General features: G+C 38.5%; 2 protein-coding genes across 2 annotated transcripts in view; both read right to left on the reverse strand.

The window, feature by feature from the left end:
- CSNK1G1 (casein kinase 1 gamma 1) overlaps positions 1–23,940 on the reverse strand; it is a 196,623-nt gene that overhangs the window by 121,545 nt on the left and 51,138 nt on the right. The window lies entirely within an intron of this gene.
- Positions 1–23,940, reverse strand: part of PCLAF (PCNA clamp associated factor) — a 92,415-nt gene that overhangs the window by 3,430 nt on the left and 65,045 nt on the right. The window lies entirely within an intron of this gene.

Here is a 23,940-nt window from a genome sequence, read left to right on the forward strand (position 1 = left end):
GTCAGAGTTGAAGAATATGGCTATCTTTCAGCAGTGGTCAATAGAAAGTTTTCCTTCATAGACCACTCTAGAAGCTATCTTATAGCATTTCATCACATCGAAATGGGAGAAATTTATGTTTCTTGTAACTGCCACCCTGAGCCAACATATAAAGAAATAGGTCAAAACTAAGAGTTTCTCCGGCCCAAAGTCACTCTCTGTAAGGCAGCAATGAATGCTTTGTGGGAGAGACAGTCATGGTCTTTTATCATGAATGAAATGACTAAAGTGAATTTATCGCTTTATGTAACAGTATTTCGAGAAGTTGCAGGAAATCTAAAAAAAAAATTAAGTCATATTATAAAACCATCAAAGAAAATATTTAAATAATTACAGCTGTGACTCTGTTACGTGAAAATAAATCACTGATTGACAGTCTGTTATTTCAGATTCTCAGATATTGGCATTGTCAAAAATGAGGCACATAAATATTTAAATTTTAAAGTCAAAACACGCTCGGCCTTTGTTGATGGTCAAGACAAGAGACTGTCAGGCTTCTAAATCTCTCTCTTCTGATATAACTTATGGTGAAACTGTTTATAGGTGTAGGACTGCTGGATCATATGGTAAGTGTATGTTTAACTTAAAGAATCTCCAAGGTGATCAGATGCTCTCTTCAACCATTCCTTCATCTACCACATGTTGTCTTTGATCCTAATGCTTGCAGGCTCTTGCTCACAAGTTTCAGCTTTGGGTATCACTTCCCACACCAGTGTCCAGAACAGAAACGAAAGGGCAATAGCAAAAGACTTTCTCATCATGTATCTGTTTTTTGGTGAGGATGAAAATTCTTCCCAGAGCTCCCAGCAAAATTCCCCTTATGTTGAGTTGCCAACAAACAGTATCTGCAACAATATCTGAAATTCCCATTGTAAGCTCCTTAAAGAATGAGATCAAAGCCTAACCCAATGTTCAGAATGTAGAATAAATCTCAAGAGCAGTATCACACCCAAAGAAGGTATTCAGTAAACATTCAGTAAAAATAATATCTGCATGTGCTTGTGCGTGTGTGCTAAAAAAGAAAAAATTATAGGACAATAAAAAAAATTATAGGACAATTTATATAAAAATAAAAGACCCATAAACTCGTTTTAGCTTTAAAAAAAGGACACAATAAGAACTTCACTTTAATTAACCTAACAAATGATCAAAATTGATTTATTTTAGCCAAAATACATTATGGGAGTATTATTAAAAGGAAAAACAATGTTCACAGATTCTGGTACTATTACTGTTTCTCTTTTCCACAAATTCCAATTATTAATGTTTCCATTCTTACCACCCCAATCCTCACTGTTCAGTCTATTCCCATGTGACAATCATTTTTTCCAGTTTTATTGATATATAATTGATATATAATATTGTATTATGTTAAGGTGTACAACAAAATGATTAGACATTGGTATATATTGTGAAATGATTACCAGAATAAATTTAATTAACATCCATCACCAAACATAGCTACAATTTTTTTTCTTGTAATGAGAACTTTTAAGATCTACTCTCTTATCAACTTTCAAATGTATGATACAGTACTGTTAACTATAGTCATCATGCTGTACATTATATCCCCATGACTTAATTATCTTATAACTGGAAGTTTGTACCTTTTAACCACCTTTACCCATTTCTCGCCCCCCTTCCCCACTCCCACCTTTGGCAACACCAATCTGTTCTCTGTTTCTACGAGTTCGTTTTTTTTTTTTTTTCAGATTCCACATAGAAGTGAGATCGATCATACAGAATTTGTCTCAGTCTGACTTATTTCACTTAGCATAATGTCCTCAAGGCCCATCCATGTTGTCGCAAATGGCAAGATTTCCTTTATTTTTCATGGATGAATAATATTCCAGCGTGTATGATTGTGTGTATATATACACACACACACATAACACATCTTGTTTATTCATTTTTCTGTTGTTGGGCACATAGGTTGTTTCTATGTCTTGGCTATTGTAAATAATGCTGTAAAGAACATGGGGGTGCAGATATTTCTTCGAGGTAGTGATTTCCTTTCCTTTTGATAAATACCCAGAAGTGGAATTGCTGGATCATATCATAGTTCTATTTTCAGTTTTTTGAGGAACCTCCATACTGTTTTCCACAGTGGCTGCAGCAATTTACATTCCCACTAACAGTACACAAGGGTTCCCTTTTCTCCACAACCTTTCCAACACTTATCTCATTTTTTTTTAAATTTTATTTATTTATTTTTTTCCCCCAAAGCCCCAGTAGATAGTTGTATGTCACAGATGCACATCCTTCCAGTTGCTGTATGTGGGACACGGCTTCAGCATGGCCAGAGAAGCGGTGCGTCGGTGCGCGCCCGGGATCCGAACCCGGGCCGCCAGCAGCGGAGCGTGAGCACTTAACCGCTAAGCCACGGGGCCGGCCCTATCTCATCTTTTTGATGACAGCCATTCTAATAGGTGTGAGGTGATACCTCATTGTGGATTTGACTTACATTTCCCTGATGATTAGTGATGTTGAGCACCTTTTCATGTACTTGTGGCCACTTGTATGTCTTCTTTGGAAAAATGTCTATTCAGTTCCTATGCCCATTTTTTTTTTTTTTTTTTGTGAGGGAGATCAGCCCTGAGCTAACATCCGTGCTAATCCTCCTGTTGTTTTTTTTTTTTTTTTGCTGAGGAAGACCGGCTCTGAGCTAACATCTATTGCCAATCCTCCTCCTTTTTTTTTCCCCCCAAAGCCCCAGTAGATAGTTGTATGTCATAGTTGCACAACCTTCTAGTTGCTGTTTGTGGGACACAGCCTCAGCATGGCCAGAGAAGCGGTGCATCGGTGAGCGCCTGGGATCCGAACCCGGGCCGCCAGCAGCAGAGCATGCGCACTTAACCGCTAAGCCACGGGGCCGGCCCCCTCTGTCCATTTTTTAATCGGATTGTTTTTTTCCCATTGAGTTGTATGAGTTATTTACATATTTTAGATATTAACTCCTGAGGAGATATATGATACACAAATATTTTCTCCCATTCTGTAGGCTGTCTTCTCATTTATTGATGGTTCCATTTGCTGTGCAGAAGCTTTTTAGTTTGATGTAGTCCCCCTTTGTTTATTTTTGCTTTTGTTGCCTTTGCTTTTGACGTCAAATCCAAAAAGTCATTGCTAAGACCAATGTCAAGGCGCTTACCCTATATGTTTTCTTCTAGGAGTTTTATGGTTTCAGGTATTTCGCTGAAGTCTGTAATCCATTGTGAGTTGGTTTTTGTGTATGGTATAAGACAGGAGTCCAGTTTTCCCATCACCATTTATTGAAGAGACTATCCTTTCTCTGTTGTATTGTTCAAGGAAACCTCAACTAAAATTGGAGTCAAGAAGGCCTGTAGAGGAAGCTATCATGCCCTACCATTCTTCATCAATTACCCCAAATGGGAAGTTGTCAGTTACAGACCCCAACAGGAAGAGAAGTACCTTGCACTCCCAAACAGGAAGTACAACTACTTTACTACTATAGCAGAAGAAAGGAAGACTTCCTTCTTGTCTAGCAACAAGCCCAGCAAATGGAAAATGCCACAGCTCAGCCAATCAGAAGCTGTTGTTACCTGAACTTTTACATTCCTCCAATGAACTTTCATTTTTTTCCCTTGGACTTTCTTTTCTTGTCCCCGTCTCGTTACTATACAACTCTTCCACGTTGTGTAACTCCTCAAAGTATCTCCATGCTTGCCAGATGAGATGCTGCCCAATTCATGAATCGTTTAACAAAACCAGTCATCTTCAAATTTAGTCAGTTGAATTTTGCTTTTAACAGTATATTCTTGGCTCCTTTGCTGTAAATTAACTGACATATATGCATAGATTCATTTCTGGGATCCCTATTCTATTCCATTCATCTGTGTCTGTTCTTATGCCAATACCATACTGTTTTGATTACCATAACTTTGCATTACAGTTTGAAATCAGCAATTGTGAAGCCTCCAACTTTGCTGTTCTTTCTCAAGATTGCTTTCGCTATTTGGGGTCTTTGGTGGTTCCATACAAATTTTAGGATTGTTTTTCCTATTTCTGTGAAAAATGCCATTGAAATTTTGATGGAGATTGCACTGAATCTGTAGATCACTTTGGGTGGTATAGACATGTTAATATTAATTCTAATCCATGAGCATGGAATATCTTTTGATTTATTCGTGTCTCAATTTCTTTCACCAATGTCTTATAGTTTTCAGTGTACAGATCTTTCACCTCCTTGATTAAATTTATTTCTAAGTATTTTTTTTCTTTTTGATGCAACTGTAAATGTGACTGTTTTCTTAATTTCTTTCTGATGGTGAAATGCAACAGATTTGTATATTGATCTTGTACCCTGAAACTTTACTGAATTGGTTGATTAGTTCTAATGGTTTTTTGGGTGTCTTTAGGCTATTCTATATATATCATGTCACCTGCAAATACTGACAGTTTTACTTCTTCCTTTCCAATTTGGAAGCCTTTTATTTCTTTTTTTTGCCTAATTGCTCTGGCTAGCACTTCCAATACTATGTTGATTTCTTCTGTGACCCACTGGTTGTTCAGGAGCATGTTGTTTTATCTCTACATATTTCTGAATTTTCCAGTTTTCTTCTTGTAATTGATTTCTGTTTCATGCCACTGTGGTTGGAAAAAATGCTTGCTATAACTCCCATCTCCTTAAATTTATTAAGACTTGTTTTGTGGCCTAACATAGGATCTATCCTGAAGAATGTTCTGTGTGCTATTAAAAAGAATGTGTATTCTGCTTCTGTTGCATGGAACATTTTTTAAACGTCCATTAAGTCCATCTGGTCTAATGTGTACTTTAAGTTCAATGTTTTCTTACTGATTTTCTGTTTGGATGATCTATCCATTATTGCAAGTGAGGTACTGAAGTCCCCTACTATTATTGTGTTGCTATTTCTCCCTTCAGGTCTGTTAATATTTACTTTATATGTTTAGGTGCTCCTACATTGTTTTGTACAAATGTTTACAAAGGTTATATCCTCTTGTTAGACTGACATTATCACATAATCATGTTGTCTCTCATTAGAGTCTTTGTTTTAAAGTCTGTTTTGTCTGATTTAAGTATTGTTACCACTGCTTTCTTTCAGTTTCCATTTGCATGGAATATCTTTTTCTATCTCTTCACTTTCAGTGTGTGTGTGTGTCTCTTGTAGGCAGAACTATCTTTTTTTTTTTTCCTGAGGAAGACCAGCCCTGAGCTAACATCTGACTCCAATCCTCCTCTTTTGTGCTGAGGAAGATCAGCCCTAGGCTAACATCCGTGCCCATCTTTCTCCACTTTATATGGGACGCCACCACAGCATGGCTTGACAAGCAGTGTGTCAGTGCACACCCAGGATCTGAACCTACAAACTTGGGGCCGCTGAAGAGGAGTGCGCGCACTTAACCGCTGTGCCACTGCGCTGGCCCCAGAGGTATCTTTTGCAGGCAGCACACAGTTGTATCTTGTCTTTTTATCCATTAAGCCACTCTATGTCTTTTGATTGGAGAATTTAGTTCATTTATACTGAAAGTAATTATTGATAGGTATGGACCATTACTATTTTGTTAACTGTTTTCTGGCTTTTCTGTAATTCCTTCATTCCTTTCTTGTTCTCTTTGTCTCTTCCTTTGTGACGTGATTTTCTTTAGTGTATGCCTAGATTCCTTTCTCTTTATCTTTCGTGTATCTATTATAGGTTTAGCTTTGTGGTTGCAATGAAGCTTACATAAAACATCTTATATTTATAATGGTCTATTTTAAGCCAATAACAACTTAAGTTAAAATGCATACTAAAGCTCTGTAATTTTACTCTTTCCCTTCCACATTTTATGTTTTTGATGCCACAATTTACATCTTTTTACCTTGTGTATCCATTAATAAATTATTGTATAGTTATTTTTACTATGTTTCTCTTTTAACCCTTATACTAGATTTACAAGTGATTTACCCACCACCATTACAACATCAGAGTATTCTGAACTTAACTATATATTTACCGTTACCAGTGAGATTTATAGTTTCATATGTATTCCTATTACTTATTAGCACTCTTTAGTTTCCACTTGAACAAGTCCCTTTAACACTTCTTGTAAGGCTAAGGTTGGTCTAGTGGTGGTGAACTCCATCAGTTTTTGCTTGTCTGAAAAACTCTCTCTCTCCAATTCTAAAGGAATTCTGACCTTGGTGAGCATCTTTATGACCATTATTTTGAACTCTTTACCAGGTAAATCACTTATCTCTGTTTCATTAAGGTCTGTTTCTCGAGTTTTATCTTATTCTTTGGTTTGGAAAACATTCCTCTGCTTCTTCATTTTCCTTGATTCTCTGTAATGGTTTCTGTGCATTAGATAAAACAGCCACTTCTCCCACTCTTGATGGAGTAGTCTCCTGTAGGAGATGAAACTTATTGTCCAGCCAAGCCCTAGCTTTTAGTTGTCTCTCAAATCTTTGTGATTGTCCAAGCTGCATTCTTTGTTCTCAGTGGCTCCCAGTAATGGAGGATGTGCCAAGACCCATCAATGTTCCAAAGAGGATCTCAGTCAGCACCCAGATGCAGGCTGACTGAAAGCCAGACCCTCAGACAGCAGCAAATTTCCAGGAGAAACTGGGAATAGGGCTTTGCAGTCAGCTCCCTCTACACTGAGCCGGGCCAGGGGGGCGGGAGGGTTAGTCAGTTAAGAACTGTTTCTTTGTTTGTTACAGTTCTGTGGGACCTGCAAACACAAGCCCTGCTGGCCACCAGAGCCAGGCAATCAAGGGGTGCAGCCTCTGGGCAGCATCTACAAATGCCAGAGCATCAAGTGAATGTACAAGCTCGGTCCAAGGAACCACTGGTGACATGGAGAGGGCCAGAGGGAGAATGTGGAAATGGCACCTGCCAGCCTCTCAGGTCTCCATGAATTGTGGTCTGTCCCTAGATGTGTGCTAAATTAGAAGCCTGACCCTCAAGCAGCTGCTTTTAAAGTATGCAAATAGTCCTCTTTCAGGGAAAGACAGGGAGATGGGCATTTCTGTCTTTAGCCTCTGCACTGAGCCCTGGGGGGATAGCCATGGCAAGTCCTTGAAGGCCAGTTAAGAACTATTTCTTTGTTTACTATAATCTTTAGGGTCCCATGGACACAAGCTCCACTGGCTTTCAGAACTAGGTGTTTTGGGGACTGATTCATCAGATGGAAGTCTTAAACGTTGGAGCACTAGATGCTGAGTCCAAACCCTTCACTCCTCAGGGAGAAGCTGAGAGTTGTGAGTTCCCTCATGATTGTATGTTGCTGTACTGGTGATAGTGCTTATGGAAAGAGTGTGTCTCAGCCTTTCCTACCCATTTCGATGTGGGTTTTTTCCTCGCCCCATGTGTAAGAGTTGATCAACTAGATACCTCACCAAAGATATACAAATCATAAAAAAGCATATGAAAAGATGCTCAACATCATATGCCATTCGGGAACTGCAAATTAAAATGAGATACCAAAACACAACTATTAGGAATGGTGAAAACCCAAAACACTAACAACACCAAATGCTGGTGAGGATGTAGAACAACAGGAATTCTCGTTCACTGCTGGTGGGAATGTAAAATGGTAAGCCACTTTGGATGACAGTTTGGCAGTTTCTTACAAAAGTAAACATACTCTTACCATATGATCGAGCAATCCTTGGTATTTATTCAAACGAACTGACAACTTAAGTCCAAACAAAACCTTCACGTGAATGTTTATAGCAGCTTTATTTGAAATCACCAAAACTGGAAGCAACCAAGATGTCCTTTAATAGGTGAATGGACAAATAAACTGTGGTATCGCCATACAATGGAATATTATTCAGCGTGAAAAGAAATGAGGTATCAAGCCACAAAAAGACATAGAGGAACCTTAAATACATATTGCTAAGTGAAGGAAGCTCATCTGAAAAGGCTATATACTATATGATGCCAACTATATAAATTCTGGAAAAGGAAAAACTATGGAGACAGTAAAAAGACGAGTGGTTGCTAGAGATTCAGGCAGAGATGGGAGAGAGGGATGAAGAGGTGGAACACGGAATTTTTAGGGCAGTGAAGCTACTGTGTATGATACTGTAATGGTAGATACATGTCATTATGTGCTTGTCAAAACGCATAGAATATAGAACACAAGGAGCAGACCCTAATGTAAACTATGGACTTTAGTTGATAATAATATATCAATATTGACCAATATCAACTAAACATAAGTACCACACGAATGCAAGGAGGAAATGCCTATCATTAGGGGAAAATAAGGGGAGGAGGAATTGTGAGGGAGTATGTGGTAACTCTCTGCACTTTCTGTTCAATTTTTCTGAAACCTAAAACTGCTCCTAAAAATGCAAAAATAAAATCTCTTAATTAAAATAATAATTCCATCTAAAATTGCACCAAGAAACTAAAAGTACTTACAAACATATTTTATAAAACATTTGTAAAAACTCTATGCTCAAAACTACAATACACTGAAGTGACGTCAGCATCATGGTGGAGTAAGCTTTCCCGTAAACTCTTCCCCCGATAAGATACAACAAAAGGAACAGTCACAGACCAACAACGGAAACCTAGACAGCGAAAAACAAGCTCAGAAAGATCTACACTGGCGCACATCTGAGAGTGGAACGTGCTGGGTCCCCGGAGGACGTAGGGAGAGGTAAGGAGAACTCAGATCAGCAATCCCGGTCCTCCAGGCTCCCAGAGATGGGGGAGGGGCGGCACTCTGCGGGGAAACCGTAGTTCTTCCAGCTCTCTCAGCCAGTGGGAAACTCCCACACAGAGGACTCAGAACTGCTACAGGGTACCATCAACATCTGAGCACCCCAGGAGAGGGGATAACAAGGGGCGAACAAGAAGCCCCCCACGCCAGAGACCCAGCGGGCAAAAGAGAGAGCCCCCCCCTTCCCGCAAGCCGGACCCTGCAGCTCAGCCGACCAGACCAGACCAAGCGACTGGTGGATTGCAGCGAACAGCCAGAGCAGAGCGCAGAGGGCTTAGATTACACAGCCCTCTACCCCAACACAGTGGCGGCAGGTGGAAATTGCAACCAGATGTTTCCAGGATGAGGAAAAACAAAGCCAATACAAGAATCACAATGCAAAGGTACATGAAATCACCAGACCATAAGGAAAATGACAAGCACCCAGAAACCAACCCTGAAGACACAGAAATCCATAACCTAAACGACAGAGATTTCAAAATAGCTATCATAAAAAAACAACGAAATATGAGTCAATGAAATGAGGAGTTTCTTCACAAAAGAGATTGAAATCATAAAGAAAAACCAATCAGTGCTGATGGATATGAAGAACACAATGGAGGAGATAAAGGAGAATCTGGAATCTTTAAAGAACAGAGCTGACAATATGGAGGAAAGAATTATCATTATAAAGGATAGGAATACAGATATGCTCCAGATGGAAGAGGAGAGAGAACTAAGACTAAAAAGAAATGAAGAAAGTCTCTGAGAAATATCTGACTCTATTAGGAAATGTAACATAAGAATTATAGGTATTCCTGAGGGAGAAGAGAGGGAAAGAGCAACAGAGAGCCTATTCAAGGAAATAATAGCTGAGAACTTCCCAAATCTGGGGAAGGAGCAGGAAATACCAGTAAGCGAAGCCAACAGATCACCTAAATACGTCAACAGGCAAAGGCCCACTCCACGACATCTAGTGGTAAGTCTGGCCAAAGTCAATGACAAAGAAACAATATTAAGGGCAGCCAGACAAAAACAAAAAATAACGTATAAAGAAACTCCCATCAGGCTCTCAGGGGATTTCTCAACAGAAACTTTACAGGCTAGGAGAGACTGGAATGATATTTTCAAAATACTGAAAGACAAAAACTTTCAGCCAAGAATACTCTATCCAGCAAAAATATCCTTCAAATATGATGGAGAAATAGTAACTTTCCCAGAAAAACAAAAGCTAAGGGAGTTCATGGCCACGAGACCCCCACTACAAGAAATACTCAAGAAGGCCCTCAGGCCTGAGAAAAAGAAGAGGAATACAAAGCTTGGAGTAAGGAGAAAAATAGGTAGACAAACTCAGAAAAATAGTAGATCTTTACTGGAATAGGTTAGCAACCACTTAAATATCAAAATCAAAGATCAAAGGAAGGAATTCACCAAAAATAAATTTAACCTCATCACTGTAAACACACACCGACAACACAAGATAGAATAAGGTATAACGAGAATGACTTAGAAGGGGAAGAGGAAAGTGATTGAATTGACTTAGTATAAGGAAATAGGAGGCCATCAGATAATAGACTATCTCATACACAAGATTTTTTACACAAACCTCAAGGTAACCACTAAACAAATAAATAAAACAAAATCACATATGATAAACAAAGAGAAAACTAGAAGAGTCATAAGACAGAACAATCAAACCGAATTGGCAGTCCAAAACAAATGAGACAAGAAACAAAGGAAATGCAAAAGAACTGGAAAATAAGTGACAAAACAGCAACATTAAGCCCTCATATATCAATAATTACCCTAAATGTGAATGGATTGAACTCTCCAATCAAAAGATACAGAGAGGCAAGATGGATTAAAAAGCAAGACCCAACAATATGCTGCCTCCAGGAAACACATCTCAGCTCTAAAAGCACAGGCTCAGAGTGAAAGGATGGAAGACTATACTCCAAGCTAATGGCAAACAAAAGCAAGCAGCTGTTGCCATATTCATATCAGACAAAGGACACTTCAAGATAAAACAGGTTAAGAGAGACAAAGGAGGGAAATATATCAAGATAAAAGGGACACTCCACCAAGAAGACACATCACTTATAAATATATATGCACCCAACATAGGAGCACCAATGTACATAAAGCAACTACTAACAAACCTAAAAGGAGACATTAACAACAACACAATAATAGTAGGGGATCTTAATACCCCACTTACATCAATGGATAGATCATCCAGACAAAAAGTCAATAAAGAAATAGTAGACTTAAATGAAAAACTGGACGAGATGGACCTAGTAGACATATACAGAGCACTCCATCCAAAAACAGCTGACTACACATTCTTCTCAAGCACGCATGGAACATTCTCAAGGACAGACCATATGTTGGGAAACAAAGTAAGCCTCAATAAATTTAAGAAGATTGAAATCATAACAAGCATCTTTTCAGACCATAATGCTATGAAACTGGAAATCAACCATGAAAAAAAAACTGGGAAAGTGACAAAAATGTGGAGATTAAACAACATGCTACTGAGCAACCAATGGATCACTGATGAAATTAAAGGAGAATTCAAAAACTATCTGGAAACAAACGAAAATGAAAATACGCCATACCAAACCATATGGGATGCAGCCAAAGTGGTCCTGAGAGGGAAACTCATAGCGCTATAAGCCCACCTTAACAAACAAGAAAAAGCCCAAATAAGCAACTTCAAATTACACCTAACAGAACTAGCAAAAGAAGAACAAACAAAGCCCAAAGTCAGCAGAAGGATAGAAATAATAAAAATCAGAGCAGAAATAAATGAAATTGAGACCAAAAAAACAGTAGAAAGGATTAATGAAACAAAGAGTTGGTTCTTTGAGAAGATAAACAAAATCGACAAACCCTTAGCCAGGCTTACTATGAAAAAAAGATCAAAGGCTCAAGTAAATAAAATTAGAAATGAAAGAGGAGAAATTACAACGGATACCATGGAAATACAGAGAATTATAAGAGAATACTATGAGAAATTATATGCCAACAAATTGGACAATCTAGAAGAAATGGATAAATTCTTAGACTCATACAACCTCCCAAAACTGAACCAAGAAGAAATGGAGAATCTGAATAGACCAATCACAAGTAAAGAGACTGAAACAGTAATCAAACACCACCCAAAAAATAAAAGTCCGGGACCAGATGGTTTCTCCGGTGAATTTTACCAAACATTCAAAGAAGATTTAATACCCATCCTTCTCAAACTATTCCAAAAAATAGAGGAAGATGGAACACTTCCTAAATCATTCTATGAGGCCAACATCACCCTGATACCAAAGCCAGACGAAGCCAATACAAAGAAGGAAAATTATAGGCCAACATCGCTGATGAACATAGATGCAAAAATCCTCAACAAAATATTGGCAAACCGAATACAGCAATACATTAAAAAGATCATATACCATGATCACGTGGGATTTATACTAGGGACACAGGGATGGTTCAACATCTGCAAATCAATCAACGTGACACACCACATCAACAAACCAAAGAATAAAAACCACATGGTCATCTCAATAGACGCAGAGAAGGCATTTGACAAGATACAACATCCATTTATGATAAAAACTCTCAACAAAATGGGAATAGAAGGAAAGTACCTCAACATAATAAAGGCTATTTATGACAAACCCACAGCCAACATCATACTCAATGGGGAAAGACTGAAAGCCATTCCTCTGAGAACAGGAACGAGGCAGGGCTGCCCACTCTCACCACTCCTGTTCAACATAGTACTGGAGGTTTTGGCCAGAGCAATTAGGCAAGAAAAAGGAATAAAAGGAATCCAAATAGGTAACAAAGAAGTGAAACTCTCACTATTTGCAGATGACATGATTTTATATGTAGAAAACCCTAAAGAATCCATTGGAAAACTATTAGAAATAATCAACAACTACAGCAAAGTCGCAGGGTACAATATCAATCTACAAAATTCAGTTGCATTTCTGTACGCTAATAATGAACTAACAGAAAGAGAGCTCAAAAAGATAATACCATTTAAAATTGCATCAAAAAGAATAAAATATCTAGGAATAAATCTTACCAAGGAGGTGAAAGACCTATACGATGAAAACTACAAGACATTATTGAAAGAAATCGATGATGACATAAAGAAATGGAAAGACATCCCATGCACATGGATTGGAAGAATAAACATAGTTAAAACGTCTATATTACCTAAAGCAATCTACAGATTCAATGCAATCCCAATCAGAATCCCAATGACATTCTTCACGGAAATAGGAAAAAGAATACTAAAATTCACATGGGGCAACAAAAGACCCTGAATAGCTAAAGCAATCCTAAGAAAAAAGAACAAAGCAGGAGGCATCGCAATCCCTGACTTCAAAACATACTACAAAGCAATAGTAATCAAAACAGCACGGTACTGGTACAAAAACAGACACACAGATCAATGGAACAGAACTGAAATCCCAGAAATAAAACCACACATATACGGACAGCTAATTTTCGACAAAGGAGCTAAGAACATACAATGGAGAAAGGAAAGTCTCTTCAATGGTGTTGGGAAAACTGGACAGCCACATGCAAAAGAATGCAAGTGGAACATCTGCTATCGCCATTCACAAAAATTAACTCAAAATGGATCAAAGACCTGAAGGTGAGCCCTGAAACTATAAAACTCATAGAAGAAAATATAGGCAACACACTATTTGACATTAGTCATAAAGGAATCTTTTAGGATGACATGCCTACCCAGACTAGGGAAACTAAAGAAAAAATAAACAAGAGGGACTTTATCAGATTAAAGACCTTCTACAAGACCAACGAAACCAGAATCAAGATGAACAGACAACCCACCAGCTGGAAGAGAATATCTGCAAAACATATACCTGACAAGGGGTTGATCTCCATAATATATAAAGAACTCACACAACTGAACAACAAAAAAACAAACAACCCGATCAAAAAATGGGCAGAGGAAATGAACAGACGCTTCTCCAAAGAAGATATACAGATGGCCATTAGGCACACGAAAAGATGTTCAACATCACTAATCATCAGGGAAATGCAAATCAAAGCCACACTAAGATATCACCTCATGCCCGTTAGAATGGCTATAATCACCAAGACAAAAAACAACAAATGTTGGAGAGGATGTAGAGAAATAGGAACCCTCATACACAGCTGGTGGGAATGCAAACCGGTGCAGCCTCTATGGAAAACGGTATGGAGATTCCTCAAAGAATTAAAAATAGAGATGCCCTATGATCCAGCTATCCCACTACTGGGAATCTATCCAACGAACCTGAAATCAACAATCCAAAGAGGCTTATGCAGCCCTGTGTTCACTGCAGCATTATTCACTATAGCAGCATTATTCACTATAGCCAAGACATGGAAGCAACCCAAGTGTCCCTCAACTGAAGACTGGATCAAGAAAATGTGGTATATATACATACAATGGAATACTACTCAGCCATAACAAAAGACAAAATCGTCCCATTTGCAACAACATGGATGGGCCTGGAGGATATTATGTTAAGTGAAGTAAGCCAGAAAGAGAAAGACAAACACTGTATGATCTCACTCATATGTGGAATATAAACCAACATATGGACAGAGAAAACTGTATTGTGGTTACCAAGGGCAATGGGGGTGGGGGGAGGGCACAAGAGGGGAAGGGAGACATATATACGGTGATAGACAAACAAAAAGGTACAACCCAAAATTTCACAATGTTAAAAACTATTAAAACATCAATAAAAACATTAAAAGAAAAAACTACAATACACTGCTTAGAGAAATTAAAGATGATCTAAATAAATGGAGAGATATACTGTTTTAATGGACTGGAAGACTCAATACAGTTGTAATGTCAATTTTCCCCAAATTGACAGATTTAATGCAATCTATATCAAAATCACTATAGGATTTTTACAGAAATTAACAAGCTCATTAAAAAGTGCATATGGAAAAGCAAAGAACTTGGAATAGCCAAATTAATCTTTTAAACACACACACACATGAGGACAAATACTGTATGATTCCACTTATATTGAGATATCTAGAGTCGTCAAAATCATGGAAACAGAAAGCAGAATGGTGGTTCCAGGGGCTGGGGAGAGGGGAAATAGGGAGCTGTTGTTCGATGGATATAGAGTTTCAGTTTTGCAAGATGAAAAATTCAGATCTGTTCCACAACAATGTGGCTATAGTTAACACTACTGAACTGTACACTTAAATATGAGTAAGAGGGTAAATTTTATATTATGTGTTTTTTTACCACAATAAAAAAATTTTTTTTTAAAGTTGGAGAACACACCTAATTTCAGGACACACTTTAAAGCTACAATCATTAAGACATGTATATTATTCCAATTATATAAAGCTCAAGACCAGGCAAAATTAATTCATGGTGAGAGAAACGAGAGTGTTTGACTACAGAAAAGTGGAGATTAAATGGAAGGGGACACCAGGGAACTTTCTTGGCTGATGAATATCCACAGGCATATATATATATATTTATCAAAATTCATTAAGGTGAACATTTAAGATCTGTGTATTTCATTACATGTACCTCAAAATCAAAAATGCATAGATCCAGGGAGTAGGGAAGGAATGGGGGGTCCAGTGCAGAGTATCAGATCTTGACAGGGGGAGGAGCCCAGCATGGAGGTCACAGGCCAAGCATGGAAAGTATAACCCAGCATGGTCTGTTGAGAGCACAGGCAGGGTGAAGATGGTATCCATGTGGAAGAGGTAGTCTGGCATGAGTGTCAGAACCCAAGCGGAGTGAGAAGTGGGTGGAGATGGCAATGGGAGATCAGTTATATACAGGCAGACCGAACAAATAAGTAAATATATTGAGGACAATAATGGTCAGGTTTTTCACCATAAGAGAAGAGAGTTCCAAAAATGGAAAGGGAAAAAATTGGAATGAACTGTGTAGTGTTGGCCTAGCATTCTAAGTATCAGTGTAAACCCACAATCTTACAAAAACATACATACAAACATACATACATACACACAATCATGTGTTGCTTAACGATGGGGATACGTTCTGAGAAATGCATCATTACATGATTACACCATTGTGCAAACATCATAGAATGTACTTCCACAAACCTAGATGGTATAACCTACTACACACCTAGGCAATATGGTACTAAGCTTATGGGACCACTATCATATGTGCAGTCCGTTGTTGACCAAAACATCGTTATGTGGTGCATGACAGATAAATATAGCAATAAAATAATTACTAGCTCTATCTACTAACAGGGCTTGAGAGGAACAACATCCAACAGCATTGAGCATATCTGGCACCCAGATCTTGGTTTTAAAAACCATTCTCAAGTAAAAGGAACAAGGGTTCCTTGGAGAAATGGTTGATTCCAGAGCTGAGGCAACAGAGTACAAGATGAGCCTAAAACGTGAAAGTAAGGAAGTGATCAATAAACGATGGGAACATGTCAAAAGAACATAGGAGCTAATTTGTAGGGGTTCCTACTGGCCAAATCTGAACATCAAAATAAATGACAGTAAAATATTAAAATCCACTGAATAAAAGAGTAAAGCAGGAATTCATAAGGATATAACTGAGTAAATTAAAAGTCTGATTAGAAATAGGATATTTAATTAAAGTATCTCTTCCTAAAATACTTAGCATGTTGTTGGGACAATTGGCAAAACTAAATAGAGTCTGAAGATTAGATACACTTGAAAATATATGGAATAAACACTAAAACACTTATGGGGAATCTTGTCAGCAATTTACTCTCAAATGGTTGAGGAAACAATGTTCTTTGTACTGTACTTTCCAAAAAGGCACAGAAAACAATGTCTACTTAATCTGTAATACTTATTTTTTTAATGCTGTTTCTTATTATACCTCTGTAGCAATCACTGGATCCTATAACTGAAAAAATAAAATGAAATGAATGTCTTCGGTTTTACATCTTCCGCTTTCTTACTTTTTCAGTAAAAAGAACTAATCGCATTCTCCTAAATTAGTTTGTTACATATATTTTTAATATGTTTGCATATTGTAGCAAAACAGTTTGTTGCTAGACATTTTTAGAAGAGCTGTCCACTCTCCAAGTAAAAATAAGTAGAGGCTGAAGTAAAACACAGTGACACTTTAATTTTATTTGCCTTCCAGTTTTCTTACTCATTTACTTCCATTATACTTGTCCTGTGATTTCATCAACCTCTGAGGGTCCTCAACATTCTAGCAGCCCCTTTCGGTCTTCACTTTCTTCTCCAACCTGCTTAGATTCCATAATTACCAGTTCAATCACTATTATGCCAAAGCCCCTATCCTGTGTGAATCTAACTACTGGTTTCTCTTTATCCACACCTGGGCTCTACTGAGCACCGGTAGAGAAAAATGTCACAACGAATACCATTATAAATATGTAATTTCCTAATTCACTGGAACCTTGAACCATGCTACACAGTCCTTCTGCTACCTGTCTCCTTATCCTTAGCAGATGATCCACTTTACAAAGGAAATAGAAGTCATATCCACTACTGGAAGAAGTATGGGCTGGCATAATATTATTGGAGAATAATTACACAATTTAAAATTTTAAATAAAATTTAGCTGCAATGCCTTTGACTTTTAAATCCCATTTTGTCTTTTTGTGTGTGTGTGTGAGGAAGATGAGCCCTGAGCTAACATCCGATGCCAATTCTCCCCTTTTTCGCTGAGGAAGACTGGCCCTGGGCTAACATCTGTGCCCATCTTCCTCCACTTTATATGGGACGCCGCCACAGCATGGCTCGACAAGTGGTGAGTGGGTGTGCACCCGGGATCAGAATCTGCGAACCCTTGGGCTGCTGAAGCTGAGCGCACACACTTAACCGCTGCACCACCGGGCCAGCCCCTTAAATCCCATTTTGAACAATCCATACATAACTACAGAAATTCATAACAAGCATGCTAAAATATATAAGGGAGTCATATCATATACACATAAACTTTATTGCTCTTCCCAAAAAAAAAAGTAAAACAGTGAGGCCCAATCTCACCTACCATCACATTCGATAAAGGATTAGCTCAGATTGCAATAATCAGAGAAATTAATCTTGTTCCCTCATACTACATTCATATGGGCTCTCATTGTATGTGAATCTCACAACAAGGAATGTAGTTTTATTGTTTGAAGAGACACATGTCTCATACAATATATCCCCAGAAGGCACTAAAACTTCATCCAGTGCTTCAACTAATGTTGATTCAATGTTGGAGGAAAAATGAACCACACTGGATTTATTTGAAGGCGTTATATATGTTTCTGAAAAGTACATCTGAACTATACATGATATTAACCTCATGTGATAACTTGAGATCAAATCTTGATCTAAACTGATAAGGACATCCACTGAGTATTATTTTTAATAGCAAGAAACTAGAGTCAACTTAAATGTCCACGGCTAGGAGAATGGTTAAATCACAGTATATCCATACTATGGAATGGTATATAGCTACTGAAAAGAAAAAAGGTAGATCTATATGTGCTAGCTCTGGAAAGAGAGCCAAATATATTATTAGGTAAAAAAATGCCTGTTGCACAGTAATATGAACAGTATGATGCCACTAAAAAAACACGAAAAACAAAAAATTAATATTTAAAATCCTTTTGCAATCTCCCTTGTGTGGATATAGTTTGCATATACTTAAAAAGAAATTCAATAGGATACATTAGAAACTGAACATTAGTTAATCTCTGAGGAGCAGGATTAAAGGGCAAAGAACGAAACTTCAAATTTCTATTTTACACTTCTGCATTGTAAATAATTTTAAATAAGCCTATACTATTTTAGTTACCAAATTTTTATTTTTGTCAGTTAAAGGAAATAAAAAATCATAAGATGAAAATTCCCTTGGGCCAGCCCCGTGGCTTAGTGGTTAAGTGTGCGTGCTCTGCTACTGGCAGCCCGCGTTTGGATCCGGGTCACGCACCAAAGCACCGCTTGTCCGGCCATGCTGAGGCGGCATCCCACATACAGCAACTAGAAGGATGTGCAACTATGACACACAACTACCTACTGGGGCTTTGGGGAGAAAAAGGGAAAAAAAGGAGGAGGATTGGCAATAGATGTTAGCTCAGAGCCGGTCTTCTTCAGCAAAAAGAGGAGGATTGGCATGGACGTTAGCTCAGGGGTGATCTTCCTCACCAAAAAAAAAAAAAAAAAATTCCCTCAATTCTCTAATACCAACCAGCAAAACACGCGTGCAACGCTACCTGTCTTTTCTTCACTTTCTTCCTCACTCATATAGGAGAGGTGGCCCTCCTGCCCAAGGCGAATCACTTACAAACTTCACTGTATTACCTCTCTCACCTATAATTTTATCCTCTTCCTCTCTAACTTCCTACAATGAGCATTTAAACATGTACAAAACCTTCCCATTAAAACCCAAGACACAACATTCATCCCTTGTTCATTATTTCCTGTCCACCTACCATCCTCTCTCCCACAGGCCCTTCACAACCAAGCTGAAGAGTTGTCCTCACTCACTGTTTCTATTTCCTCATTCCTGAACACTCCGCAATAGGGTTTTTAATCCCATCCCCCCAAACCAGTGCTATCGTTCTCCTCCTCAGGTAAACCTTTACATCCTTGAGGCTAAATCCGAGAAACATTTTTCAGTCCATATCTTCCTGATCTCCTGATACTGGTGACCTTTGGTTCTTTCTTAAAATATTCTTTCTCCTCTGAGTTCATGCTGTCACTGTCTCCTGATTTTCCTCCTCTCTCTCTGGCTGCTCCTTCTTACTCAGCCTGTCCTTGAATTGTTTCATTTCCTCTGAATACTGGCCCAAGCCTGTCTCTCTTCTCACTCAAAACAACTTCCATCGCTTCTGGTCATGCATTCATTCAACAAATATTTATTAAGTGTCTGTTATGTAAAAGACACTGTTCCTAGGCAATGCATTGTTCTAAGCACTCCTATCATATGTTCATTTACATGCTGATGAATCCTAATTTACATTTCCAGCTATCACCTTTCTCCTGAGGTTGAGATCTATATATTCAGGGGCATACTCAATTTTTCTACTTAAATATGGAAAATTCAGACACCTCAAATTCAACAGTACAAATTAAACTCATCTTCTCTTGTCTCCTACTTCTCCCACCACCCCTCTCCTCCCCAAGAAAACCTCAAACCTACTTTCTTCTCTTGGGTTCTTATCTCAATGAACAATACCACTAACCTTCTACCCAGCAACCTAAACAGGACACAAAGGAACTTCAATTTTAGCTCTTAAATAACACGCAAATCTATAAGCTTCTCTCCATCTTCATTAGTAGCATCTTGGCAAAGAAACCATTCTCCCACCAGGATGGAACAGAATCTCTTAACTGATCTCCTTGCTTCCAGGTTTCTCCTCTCAACTCCCTTACCTCTCCATTCCAATTTGTGCACCATTGTAGCCAGAGGGAACTTTCTAAAATGCAAGTCTGATCATGTCATCTTCCAACTCAAAGGCCTTCAATGGCTTCCCAGTGCTCTTAGAAAAAAGGTAAAATCCTTTAAGTGGCTTAAAGTCCTTCCTGATCTGGCACTTGCTTTACCTCTCCAGCTTCATTTCAGTTAAATCCTCCCCTTACATTACAGTTAAATTAATGAACACCAAACTTCATTTCCTCCAAAGGGCCCTCAGCCTGGACCCCTCTTGTATCTGTGCTCTTCAGGTTAACTTATACTCCTTTTTAGCTTTTACCTTAAATGTCTCTTTCTCTGGAAAACTTTTCCTGATTCCTCAATTCTGTGTTATGTGCCCCTCTTACATACATTTAGCACCCCACCATAGCACTAATCACAGCACACTGTAATTGCTTGTTCACTTGTGTATTAGTGAATGGTATCATTCATCATTTTATTCATAGAGCCCAGCATAGTAGGTTCTCATATACTTAATGAACAAAGAAATACATAAATGAATGAAAGAGTTCTCAATCTTGGTTTTCAACCAAAGAACAGATTTAACAAGGTTGAAAAAACCAACTCCAAGAGATCAGAATTCCTGCCATCATTCTGAAGAGAAGGAAAAACATAATAATCCCAAGTAAATGACAATTATACCCAGCCTTTATTATATTCAATGTATTATTATTGTAGAAAAGGCACTGGTCATTAGAAAAGCATGACCCAAATTTTACTCATCTTAGATGGCATAATAGAGCATCAGAAGATAAAAACTAACGACCAAGACACTGGTCTTGTTTAAAATCCCATTCTAAGTATTCTCATCTGGGAGCTTCTCTGGCATAATCAATATTTAGCTCCTATGTATTTTTCTAGGCCATGCAGAAACACCCTATTTAACATAGGTACACAGTTGGTGAGGTAGAAGACCAAGGCTAGAAATCTGTATTTTTATTCTCACCCTTGACACCAATTTACTTCCCTCCATTTGATTTACCTTCTCCTATAAGAAAAAGGACATGCCTGAAACTTACCATCTTTTACTGGAGGGAAAAAAGATTTAAAGAATGATTTAAATAAAAAAGAAAGAAAGAAAGAGAAAAAAAAAAAAGAAAAAGATATACAAGGGACTTCCAGTTTCCAGTTCCACATGTAAGAAGCTTGGAAATCACCACTCTAACAAGTGAAAAACTTAAGAGACTAAAGAATCAACTCTTCTTGCATCCACAAGAAAGGGGAGAACATAGAGCAAACTATTGCCCCCAAGATTGGAAAGAGACAAGTGAAAACAGGGAGTCAAAACTTACTGGAGCAGAGACTCAGAACACTTGGTGGGAACCAGTGCTGCAGTAGGAAAACCCAATCTGTAACTGACGAATTTCTGGAGGCTAAGTGTGGACAACTCAAGAGTTAAATGTTCCAGGGGGACCTGTCATAGGAGGGGCCCCACAATTTTGTGAGATTTACCTCCAGGAGCTCAACTAGGTTCCCACGGTAAATACTGAAGAAAAAAATTCCCTTGTGCTTCCAGCAGGAGGGAGAGGAGAATGAACCATTTTGAAATATGCCAGAGGACTCTGTTCTTAAGGAGGCCTGCCCTCTGGAGAAACTAGTTACCCAGAGCTTAACCTGCTTGGGTATTTTTCAGAGCCTAACTGACCCGGGAAAAGGAAACTACTCAACTCCAGCCCCCTTTAGCCTTCTACATGATAGAAGGGAAATACCCAACTCCAAACTACTCTAGCCATCCTGTCCCACCTAAAGGGGGGAAAAAAGACTGAGAAACACTTGTGAAGCTCACAGTTCAGAGGCATAGGCTCACTAAAAGACTGACATCTAATCACAGGACTATGGAATGCTTCCCCTCCCGTGACACCTCACCACCTTATTACTAAAGGCCTATTTACAGTAGTTCCTTTTACTGGGTACATCATGTCTGGCCATCAAGAAAAACTCACAAGGCATACTAAAAGGCAAAAAACACAATTTGAAGAGACAGAGCAAGTATCAGAACCAGACATGGCAATGATGATGAAATTATCAGACCAGGAATTTAAAACAACTATTATTAATATGCTAAGAGCTCTAATGTCCTTTAGTAGGTTAACGGATAAATAAGCTGTGGTATATCCAAACAATGAAATATTATTCAACACTAAAAAGAAATGAACTATCAAGCCACGAAAAGACATAAAGGAAACTTGAATGCATATTACTAAGTGACAGAAGCCAATCTGAAAATACTACATACTATATGATTCCAACTATATGACATTCTGGAAAAGGCAAAACTATGGAGACAGTAAGAGATTAGTGGTTGCCAGGGGGAGGAGGGGGGCGGGTTAAAAAGGTGGAGCACACAGGATTTTTAGGGCAGTGAAACTACTCTGTATGATACTATAATGGTAGATACATGTCACTATACATTTGTCCAAACCCACAGAACATATAACACCAAGAGTGAACCCTAATGTCAACTATAGGCTCTGGGTGACTACGATGTGTCAATGTAGGTTCATCAACCGTAACAAATGTACCACTCTGGTGGAGGATGTTGATAATGGTGGAGGCTACATGTGTCTGGGTGGAGGGGGTATATGGAAAATCTCTGTACCTTCCTCTTAATTTTGATGTGTATCTAAAACCACTCTAAAAACTAAAGTCTTAAAAAAAACCACACATTTTTAAATATTATGTCTACATAAAAGAACCTTAAAGAATTACAGAGCCAGCCTCGATGGCCTAGCGGTTAAAATTCAGCACGCTCTACTTCAGCGGCCTGGGTTTGGTTCCCAGGCACGGAACCCCACCACCCATCTGTCAGTAGCCAGGCTGTGGCAGCAGCTCACACAGAAGAACTAGAAGGACTTACGACTAAATTATACAACTACGTACTGAGGCTTTGGGGAGGGGGGAAAAAAAAAAGGGAGGAAGATTGCCAACAGATGTTAACTCAGAGCAAATCTTTCCCAGCAAAAAAAAAAAAAAAAAAAGAATTACAGCAATTACTGACGGAATTTGCTTAATGTCTAGGTATCGAAAAGGAAAAATACTAGCACCTGTATTTATTTAAAGGGGAGTTCTCAATTCAATCAACAAACTCTTAGTGAGTGCCTCCTACGTGTCTAAAACTAGGATAGTCACTGAGGATATAATGGTGAACTCAAAATATATATAGTTCCTGTGCTCAGAGTGCTTATAGTGTAGAGGGGGCACCACAAACAAACAATCAAACGAATAAAAGAACTACAAATCTGGACCATGCTACAAAGAAAACAAACACCTGCTGAAATAAAGATTATGGGGCAGTCAAAAGGGAGAGTCTTAGATCGAGAGAGATTAAGACCTTTATTAGAAGCCACATTTAAACACTGTCCTCAAGGACAAGAAGGAGCCAACATTGTCAAGACCTAGGAACAGAACCTCCAGACAAAGGAACAGCCTGTAAAGAAAGGCTCTTGGTGAAAGATCAGCAAGGCTGGCGATCACAGTGTGCAAGGTGAAGAGGTTGCCAGAGGCCATCATTCAGGATTTTATAGGTCGCTGATAGTGCAACGAGAAGCCCTTTAAGCATTTAAAGCAGGGGAGTGACATTTATACTTAAGGGACCTAGGTTTATAAAAGACATTTTACATTTTTAAAATAATTGACTCTAGGTGCTGTGTGACCTATTTAGTGAAGTTAACCTGGACTTACCCGCCTTGGTAAAAGGCAATTATTCTTTGCCATAGACAAGGAAATTGAAGCTCAGAGAGGTTATACTCATTAAGTCACAAGGT

The sequence above is a fragment of the Ceratotherium simum genome, chromosome 3 (assembly GCF_057802395.1).
Source record: "Ceratotherium simum simum isolate JZ-2026a chromosome 3, ASM5780239v1, whole genome shotgun sequence".
Taxonomy (NCBI): domain Eukaryota; kingdom Metazoa; phylum Chordata; class Mammalia; order Perissodactyla; family Rhinocerotidae; genus Ceratotherium; species Ceratotherium simum.